The sequence below is a fragment of the Pteropus medius genome, unplaced genomic scaffold, assembly GCF_902729225.1.
Source record: "Pteropus medius unplaced genomic scaffold, Ma_sr-lr_union100, whole genome shotgun sequence".
In the NCBI taxonomy this organism is placed as follows: domain Eukaryota; kingdom Metazoa; phylum Chordata; class Mammalia; order Chiroptera; family Pteropodidae; genus Pteropus; species Pteropus medius.
This window is the reverse complement of record NW_024355205.1, coordinates 28,935,649-28,945,982: the sequence shown is the minus strand read 5'-3', so window position 1 is coordinate 28,945,982 and position 10,334 is coordinate 28,935,649. Positions and strand designations below refer to the sequence as shown.

The 10,334-nt window shown below is 35.5% G+C and overlaps 1 pseudogene; it reads right to left on the bottom strand.

Annotated features, from left to right (window-relative positions):
- Window positions 1-4,271: 4,271 nt before the first annotated feature.
- On the bottom strand, window positions 4,272-4,390 carry LOC120598942 (uncharacterized; annotated as a pseudogene).
- Between the last annotated feature and the right edge of the window lie 5,944 nt (window positions 4,391-10,334).

The window sequence follows — 10,334 nt, the reverse complement described above, 5'->3', positions numbered from 1 at the left end:
ATACTGTGTCAAATGATATCTGATTCAATCAAGATCTCTCTAAATTCAAGTTGTATGATTTTGTTATCTACCTGCTAATTCGCTTGGACTTTGAAACAGGAATTTCTCTTCCCATGTGCCTTTCCCACAGTCTTTCTTCCAAGTTCATACTCCTTAGCCACCCAGCATTCTTAACATTCTCCTCAAGACATATTGCAACTGCTGCCTCCTCCTAAAATTTCTCTTTGGTTATCCCAGCCAAAAATGTCACCTCTTGTTCAGTAAATTACAACTCCTCTTTTATGAATTACAACTCTAGTACTCTTCACACATTGTCTCACATTAAATAGATGTGTGCACTTGTGTACCTTTTCAACTAGATTGCAAGGTTTTTTATTTCAGGTATAGTGTCTATGATATCCAAATCCTTAATCCCGTCTTCAAGGTTTTGGATGATCTGGTCCCCAAATAATTGTTCGGTTTCGCAGTTCACTAGCCCGTTATTATTTTCTAGGCACTGTTGTCACAGTGAACTAGTTGATGTTCTGTTAACATTCAACACCTCATTGTCTCCATGATTAGTTCACGATGCTTCCTCAGGCTGTAATATCCTTTCTCATTTCCCTTATCACAGTCATCTTTTAAGATCCTGATCAAAGACTATAGATTAAAAATATCTTTCCAGGTTCTTTGTCAAGACGAATTATTTCTTCTGCGTATATATGGTTACCTTGTGTATACCACTTTACAACAATATTACTCAGATTTTTTTTCTTTCTTTCCTGAAGGATTATAAGCACACAATTTAGGACACGACTCTTATCTTACATATTTTTGTTATTTTCAAAAAATTTGGAGTATAAAAGTGTTGGGTTTTTTCCTATTGTGTTTTTGTTTTTTATGTGACCATCAATAAGAATCTCTATCCTTTATCATGTCTATAAAGTGAGGAGTTTCCCTGTGAGGTGAAGATGGAATGTCTCACACCTAGTTAAGCACCATAAAGTGCTCAAGCATCAAAGATCAGTTGTCTGATTTTCTGCCAATCTTGGGGATGCACTGGGGTCCATTCTCAATAAAATCTGATACAGGAATTTAATTTAGTACTTATTCATCTGCTGGTTTAATGATTTTTTCAAGTCATCCATCTTAGATGGATGATAGAAACTATCTTTTTTTGCAATTCAAGAGAGAGTCAGAAAAATAAACACTTGTATCTACAAGAAAGTGACTCTCAGAAGACATTGATTATTCCTTCAACAGCAATTTCTCCCTCAATCTTTATTAAGCCAATTCTAATCTATTGCAGAAAAGAAAGTGTTTATGGAAGTCAGGATCATTTTCTCAACCCAAGGAGGAATCATAATTGGTTAAGAGGGGGGTCTGTAATCAAATTCTGGTCAACTACAAGTGAAAAGTAGTCCACTGGAGTTCCTACTTGATTTAGGTATGAAACTAATCAGGAGTTTCATTTTGGGCATTGCTTATTAAGTTTCTTCTTCACTGGCCCTCCCACAGATAGCAACTATCACTCCAGACAAAATACCAAAAGCCACGTCACTGGAGAGTAAACACAACAGGTAGATTCTGGAGGTGAATGGACACAGAGAAGAAGGAAATGACATTGTGTGCATTCCAATTTTAGCCTTTTAGGCCATAGGCAAGCCACAGTTACTGCCCAGAGTGGAAAGAACGCTGATAGAAAATTCAGTCTTCCTGGCCTAAAGACTGCAGCCGCTAGAATGTGAGGGGAAAATCTAAGAAATAGTGGCATAGAGAGAGAGAGGTTGACCCCAATTCCACAGTGTTTAAAGTTGTGTTATATATTTGGGCTTTTCAACCTTCAAGAATTATTATTTTGCTTTTAGGCTTTATGTCTATGATTTTTCTAGCTTCAATCAAGTACTAATGTCTCATATTTCAGTTGTAATAACTAACAGGCTAACACTTTATATCATAAGAAATCAAGTATTCACTGGATACCAACTATGTATCAGAAATGCAGCTCAATTTTTTTCTCAGAATCAGGTAGATTGCATTATTTTCATTTTAAAGGTGAAGAAAATGAGGCCCATATGTGTTGGGTAATTTTCTTGAGATCATTTTTAAATTCATATATTTGACTTCACAACTTACAATCTTTGTAGCACCTTCATTCATCCAGTAAGTATCTATTTGTTGAGTATTTACTATCATCAGAGAATGTGCTAGGATTATAGATTAACAGTAAGCGAGACAGAAATCGATTCTGTCTTCATAGAACCTATGTTATATTAGGAGAGCTGGAAAAATTTTTTAAAGCATCTAATGAATTAATTGGTGACATGAAAGATAAGTGCTTTGAATGAGACTTTCAGGATGAAATGAAAGTGTCCTACATGGAAACTCGAATTAGTTTGAGGAGCAGAGAAGACTTTCCTGAAATGTCTTCTGAGTTGAAATGTGAATAATGACTAGTAATAACCATGCAAAGTAGGTAAGTATGTGGGGAAGGGTACTATCTCAGAAAGATGAGCATGTGTAAGTTGCTGGAGCAGAAAGAGGCATCAGTCTACCAGCACACTAGAGAGAGTTTTAAATCTAGGATTCAGTTCAAAGTTTGTGGAATAAAATTTCATCTCTGCCACTGGCATTCTTTGAGATTTCTCTGATTTCTAGTCTCCTCTACAAATGGACATAAAAACTATAAAAATAATAATAATTATTATGATTATAATATTAACAATAATAACAATCGCAACAACAAATCAGCAGTAATAATATCTACTGCAAAGTGGCTGGTACCTAACCGATACTCTATGGATATTCAATACCAATCACTGGCCTATGAATGTGATATTCACAATTAGTTTAGACCAGCAATCTATGGACTCCTGGCTATCCCCAAAATTCTTTTAGGGTAATGGCAAATTCAAAACTAGTATCAAAATAATACTGTGGTGCAAAGACAATGGTAAAACAGCCAGTGCCTTAGCGCCCAACAAGCAGTAGCACCAAATTGTACAGACTCTCTTAAGGTTCTAGAAACCAGAAATTGCTTCGATAAGGCAACCCATTGTGTGGTTGTGTGTTCGAGAGGGAGGTTCTTAGAGAATATAAGATGGCAGTACTTCTCGAACTTAATGTGCACAAAAATCACCTGGGGATCTTTTTAAAACAAAGATTCTGATCCACTCGGTCCCGATTTGGTCTGAGATTCTTCCGTTTCTAACAAGCTCCAAGCTGATGTCATTGCTGCTGATTCATATAGGTAACATTTAGGATACTGAGGTATTAAAGAATGAGGAGCCTTAAGAAAGTTGGGGAAAATAAAATTTCACCTACTTTCACTAGAGTATGAATGGAAACTAGGCAGAAATGAGAAAGAGTTAGGTCTCAACATTTATTTTGACCCCTATCTTTTGACAAGTGATTTTGAGAATGCATTATACCACATTATTGAACAAGAAATCAAAAATATATTCAGTTTTTCAAATTCTTTTTCTTGTTCTTAAGGTTAAATGTAAGATTAGTTCAAATTTAAAGCTACTAAAAATTCAATTCAGTTCAACAAACATTTGTTTATGCATACTGTATGCAAAGGATTATATCGAACATTGGGGGTTTGCCGGATAAATTATACACGGTCACCAACCTCTTGTACTTTATCATGGGAGAAGACACTCATAAACAACCAAGTCTCAAGAAAGACTGTGATAAATATGAAATTAAATAGATAAAGTATCATACTATTATGAGAAACAGAGAGTCATGGACCTCAGGACAGCTGAGATGAAATTTCTTGGCAGAGGTGGAATTCAAATAGGTCTTCAAAGGACAGAAAGACATCCCACGAAGAGCTTTCAGGTGAAGGATTTAAAAGTGAGAGAACCTAGGGTTTATTCGCCAATAGTAGGTGAAAAGTAGGTTGTTTGCCAGTGAAGGCTGGAGGGAGAGGGACTATAGTAACAAACGAGGTTGGGATAAAGGAGGAGCCACGTGGTGGCTGGTCTGATTATAAGATGAAGCCGAACATCGTTCTGTAGAATAACGTGTGAGCACTGACGTGATTGAAAGATAATTGTGCCAATATTGTAAAGGAGAGCTGAAGAGACTAGGCTGGTGATTGGCAGGATCATTTAGAGAACCACACTGGCATGGGGGAGGAAGATGGCAAGGTAAAAAAGAAGAAGTCAGATGAGATGAGAGTTTGTACAGTTTGATAGGAGTTACATTTGTACTCTTTTTGGAAAAGTGACTACATTTTAAAAATATACGTTGTAAAATATTGGGAATTACTTTTTTTTTTTTAATTCCTACGGTACCCGGTCTTCCGAGGTGGTCTCCCATCCAAGTACTAACCAGGCCCAACCTTGCTCAGCTTCCGAGATCAGACGGGATCGGGCGTGTTCAGGGTGGCATGGCCGTGGACAAAATATTGGGAATTAGATGGAAGAAGAAATGAGTGTTCAACTAGTTAATAGTGAAGCCAACTCATTATAGAGCTTCATTGGCCTTGAGTAGAACACTGCAGTTACTATCTCCTAGGAATGAGGGACCAGATTTGTACCCAAGCACATCAGAACCTTCAGAGGCCAGGGCATGGCACCAACAGGGTTCATTTATTTTACATTCTTAATAGATAGTTAAGCATAAAGTAATTTGGCAAAGACTATTGGAGTAATATTTAGGTTTATTTTCTTGCTTTATGCGAGACCAGAAGAATCGTATGACATTTTCAGTGAGATTGGGTTTTCGTCACTAGAAAGAGAATCAAAAAGTCTTTGAATACATTTTAGTCACAAGGAACAATAACTTATTCCTGAGTTATTAGTGTCATTGTAGGTCCCATTGTACTCCAAATATATAGGAGGGGTTTTAGGGAGGGTATTTTAGGGAGAAGAATGAGTTTTGTTTTACTTTAACATTTTGTTTTGCGTTAGAGGATTACTATTTTATTTTATAAAACACATGATTTTATAGTATAAATAGGAGAAGGTTAGGGACTTAGAAAGCATAGTAGACTCTCTTGAACCTTCCTAAACTTCAAACTTCCTGATCTGACCTTTATTCATAATTGTTTTACTGTTTTATACTTCGAACATCAGACTTCTCCTCTTCAGTATTCTTAACTGACCTACATCAAAGAATCTTTCTATCAGAAATGATGCTGGCCTCACAGGATTATTTGGAGGAATATAGTACGTAGTCTATGTAGAGTACCTGCCACAAAGAGCTTCTGGATGAAGGAATTAAAAATGAGAGAACCTAGGGTTTATTCGCCAGTAGTAGGTGAAGAGTAGGACATTTGTCATTGAAAAGCTTTCTCCTCTCTTCAGAACATTGAGAGGTGAGCTTGGAGTTTGACACATTTCTAACACCTTGATTATCACTGTGGTAAATCCCACTAGAAAAGATTGAGGCTAATATAAAGAATTGTCTGTAGCTTTATTTATTAGTTGTCTAATGTAAATAACACCTTCATAGTTGATCACCTAATTTTATCTTACTGCACACTAGGTTGTTAGATTTTTGTAGAAGGAACTTGAAATGAGAATTAGCAGTCAAGTAGCTTACTCGTGAAGTACAAAAGATTATTGAGCTGATCTGGATTCTAATGATTAACCAATTTTCTCATTGAAAAAAAAAAGCAAGCCCCTCAAATATACAATTTTCCATAGGAAAAAAAGGAGTATAGAAAATATTACATTAAGCTTGGAAGTCTTTAGCATTAGCAAATAACATTAAATATATTAATTTCTTCAAATTTCTATTTTTTAACAGTTAAATGTAATTCTATAACTTTAAAATTATTCTTAGGGAAAATGGCTATTCTATATACTATATTTCTAAAAAACATACAGGCAATAAATAAAAATGATTTTTTTTTAGAACCCTGTTGCTACAAAGTATGTTCAAGGATGATTCAGATATTAAGTCTCTAGGTAATTAGAAATGACATTTAATGAGCCATGTTTTAATAAGAGTTGACTATTACTTTAAAATCGTTTTCACTCTCATTTCCCCAGAATCATTTTGGCTTCTAAAAAACATGAGAAGAAGGCTCATCAATTCAGTGGCATGGTTTACTGATTGCTTTTTTTCTTTTTAAGGAAGGAATCAATACTAAAATGATGATTCTAAATGTCATCATTTGCTTGTTTTATAATTTGGGATATAATTTGACTTCTCAGATATTTTAAATAAATATTTAAAATAAATTACTGGATGTGACAGACAGTTTGGAAGTTGTGATCTACAATATTTTGGCTCAAATGATATTTTCAGCTAAAACACATTTCGCATTCACATACTTGCTTACTTTCACAGTTTGGCTGGGCCTCTTCCAATTTTAATATGTGACAAAAAAAAAAAAAAAGTACCACATAAAGTGATTGTACTTACTTTGTAAGTTAACCCCCTCATAGAAAAAGAGTAGAGTATTTGGTATGTTCAGGAAGTGAATACCTACATAACTATGAGTTAGGTTAGTGAAAACTATTTTATAGGTCTATAATTTTTATTTTTGCACTGAAGCTTTTGTGACATACTTAATTTGTTCAGTGGAAAGAGCATGGTGCCCTCTAAAGAAACTCTAGCCAGCTGGGTGTTATAAATGGGACCATCTGCTCAAATAAGCTCCATTTGTAAACTTCAAAATAACTATCGTTTATTTTGTTCTTACATAATATTGACGGAAAAATTATACAAATCCTGACATTTTTCTCTAGTTACTGGATTAGCTTTCTTCAACTCATAATGTGACCCCAGCCAAATGGAAAATATGAAAATATATCTTAATACCAGTTGGATGGTTTTAATTATAAGTAATAAGGAATCAAAGAGGAAATTTACTAAATTCCAAAGAAAGTACAGAGATAGAATGACTGGAATTAGTCATTTCAGTGGCTTCATGATCATCAAGAATCAAGGTTCTTTCTGCATTTTAAGCTCTGCCATTCTCTCTATGATGACTTTATCACAGCCTAGCCTACTTTATTCCATAATTAGGAGATGGCTGCCACAATTCAAGATGCCACATAAAGATGACCAAGTTCAAAGGAAGAAGAGGGCCACATCTGCCAGTGTGTCCTTTTGTGAGCAAGATCTTTCCAAGAAAACTCCAAGCATATGTCTGTTACATCTCACTGGCAAAGGATGAATCCTACCCAGTCACTGGCCTCTGAGTAAACCATTCACAATTAGCTTAGACCAGTGGTCCATAATGTGTGGCCTATGGACTACTGGCTGTCCCCTTGAATTAAGTTTGGAATGAGGAGCATGACCTGGGACAGTAAAAGGAAAATATTTTGTTTTTTCTCGAGTTTTGTTCTATGTAGCTCTCACTGAATGTATAAAGTTTCTTTCTCTCCTCTCATCTTAAATCAAAGAACCATGAGGGCCATCCACTAGATGAGCATCTAGCCAGTGGGATCCATTTCTGTGTTCCAAGACTTCCTTATTTCATAGTGAGATTTATACTGAGATTTGCAAAAAATATATATAATAATAATATATAAAATATAATATATATTAATCAATATGCATACTGATATTCAAAGAAGAATTGCTATTCAAAACACTCCAGACTACCTTGTTGACGTCAGAATGGCACACTTTTGAATGTCCTGCTTTATCACTGTGACTGCTCTCTGCCACACTGATTTTTTTTATCATGTTTCAGCAATGCAAAGATGCATGACTTGTGAAGTGGGGAGGGAAGATGGGAAGATATTCAGAACCACACGATTTCCATTAAACATCTCCACTATCGCCACCACCTCCACCACCACAGATAAGTTGATACAGCTCAGAGTGTATTTTTTAAAATCATTCTATTGCCAAATGTATGCATGTACATTTGTGAACAATTTTTAAAGATTTTACCATTAACCATTATGCAGAGGATAGCATGGAGTGCTGAAAATAATACACGTGGACAATTTGCAGAGTTTCAAAAAATATTGGCTTATCAATAACTTGAAGCTTTCATGGCCCTCAGGTCACAAGCGTGAGGCTGTGTTTAGAGAGCCCTGTGTTCATATCCCTGTCCTCCGGCACCTTAGCTTTATGACTTTATACAGTAACTTAATATTCCTTTCTCTCAGTTCCTTAACTACAAAATGAAGATAATGTTACTTAGCTTTCAGGATGATGAGAGAATTTACTAAGAATATGAACATAAAGTATCCAGGATACACTAGGTTTGATTCATGCTATTTTATTTTTGAATGAACAGTTTAACCTTATTAAACCTGAAACTAATATAATATTGTATGCCAACTATAATTGAAAAATAAAAAAAATCTTTTAAAAGAGTTAAAGCTTACCAAAGATTGTTTTCTTTTCTGATAGTTCATAAACTCTATTCTCTATTGAGACCATGCTCTACAATGCTTACTCTCAAACACATAAAGGATGAGAAATGTGAATTAGCCAAATCTTTATCCACCCCTGTTTTTAAAGAGTTAATTGGCACTGTTATAATTACAGATAGGTCAGATACCATCTCATTTGCCAGGTGCTTAGTAGAGGAAATCCCGTCTTATTCACATCTCAAATCTAGTTCTATATCAGAGTCTCCTGGGAAATGTTTAAAAAAATACAGATTCATCAAGATATACTCATTTGCACCATGTGGCACAAAGTCTAGGAATCTGTATTTTTAATTATTCCCCAGGGATAATGGTCTAGCCAGATCTTCTTCAATCCCATGACTTCCTCTTGAAACTCTTTGCCTAAGATCTTTGCTACTCAGTGTTGCCTACGGACCAGTACCAGCAGCACCTGGGACCTTGTTCCCAATTCAGTATCTCAGGTTTCCCCACCTCGGACCAACTCAGTCGGAACCTACATATTAACAAAATCTCCAGGGATTTGTGCACATGGATTTCTGAAATCACTGACTTTGACTTTGTTCTCTCACTTTCTCCTCCACCACCTTCAGCCTATGCAATTCTTTTGAGTCACTTCTAAGAAGTACTTGCCCAGTCACCTCAGAAAAGTGGCCAAATCCTGAAAAAAAGTCTTGGCTCTATAGGTTTTATTTTTATCTATTACTTATCTATCTATCTATCTATCTATCTATCTATCTATCTATCTATCCATCCATCCATCCATCCATCCATCCATCCATCCATCCATCCATCTATCCATCCATCATCTATCTATTTGTGTGTGGCTTTACAGTATAGGGCTTTCCTTCAAGTATAGGATCTTACTGTTGTGAATTTGCCTACATGGGTTTTCACTACTTCATGGTTGAGCCTTTTAATATCTGCTATTCTGGAGAAGGAATTTATTGATGTTTCTTCTGGGGCTAATATTCTAGTATAAGAGAGCAGAGGTGGGTGAGAAGGACATATTTTGATAGCTTAGAGAGCTGAATGAGGCAGCAATAAAAATACTATTTCAAAACAGTTAAGCTGTCACCTTAAGAAACTACATAGTGTGTCAAAGAGGAAAGCACTTTACAAAAGTAATTCAATATTGAATGCATATGTCTGTAATTTGATTTGCGGCAAGTAGAGAATGAAATGTTAAGGAAAGGTTGTTTTCCTACACTTTATAATTATTTCTGGTACATTGGTATTGACTATATTTGAGTCCTCAATGGGTGAAGGATTTGCCTGTATCTATGGTCTAATTTCTGTAGTTGCCTAAGACTTTCTGGAGTTTTCATGCAAGTGAGTATGAGGTCTAAACCAGCAATAATATTAAAAAACAAAATTCCTCAAGCCCTGACATATGTTTCTATCTTGATTACATTTGAACAATTTGTATACACGTCATCCTCCAAGCTACTGCAGGTAACTGATCGACAGGTATTCATTCTTTTAAGCGATATATATATTTTTTACCTATGGCAGTGAATTTGTGCTGATGAAGAAGAAGGTAGCTACTTAACAATATGCATTCTTCTCAATAAAAAGCAAGGCCTAGAGGACAGAAAAATCATGTCTGTGTTTGTTTCATAAAAGTGGTTGCCTTAAGGTACCTTTCACCACAGACCCAGCTAGGTATGTATCTAAATTGAAATCGCCTCACATTTTCCATTTTGCACACCACTTTCCTCCAACCTCCTAAACTGCCCTTATTAAATTTGTCCTTGAAGAGAATGGCTTCCTGTAAATATAAACAACTTGAGAAATTAAAGGGTGGGACACGGTTTAGTTGATTATGCATGACTAAGTTGCATTTTATTCATCTGGAAATAGAATATGCATATGTTTTCATTCAAATTTATGGAAGATACTTTAGATCTCTAAGATTAGCAAGTACCTTAATATACTTTCTTTTATTGGGAAGGAAAAAAAAATCAGCTTGGGTTTGACAGGTGTCATGTTTTGAATTTGAATAAGAGGTAGTTGGATTTG